The following is a 259-nucleotide window of genomic DNA, read 5'->3' as shown; positions in this document are numbered from 1 at the left end:
TACTCGCTGGTCGGTCTGTATTTTCAAGGATATGCGTATGTGTAGATATGAAGACGTCGCTTACTGTATCTATCCCTCTGGAAAGGCTATGAAGCTACAGAGATATACATATATCTCTCCTGTTATGCCAAGAGAGAACTGTACCTCTTGTCTACCACCAGACTCTCTATGCGTCTATTTCTCCGGTTTACGTCTGTAGAAACCGTGGGGCAGTGAATTAAGAAAGACGATGATAATGTGTCTCTCTTTCTTTCTTTCT

At 42.1% G+C, this 259-nt stretch overlaps 1 protein-coding gene across 1 annotated transcript in view; it reads right to left on the bottom strand.

The window, feature by feature from the left end:
• CSUI_001318 (uncharacterized protein) overlaps window positions 1-259 on the bottom strand; it is a gene marked incomplete at its 3' end in the record, with an annotated part of 6,127 nt that overhangs the window by 407 nt on the left and 5,461 nt on the right. The window lies entirely within an intron of this gene.

The sequence above is a fragment of the Cystoisospora suis genome, assembly GCF_002600585.1.
Source record: "Cystoisospora suis strain Wien I chromosome Unknown contig_518, whole genome shotgun sequence".
NCBI lineage: Eukaryota > Apicomplexa > Conoidasida > Eucoccidiorida > Sarcocystidae > Cystoisospora > Cystoisospora suis.
This window is presented reverse-complemented; position numbering and strand designations above follow the sequence as displayed.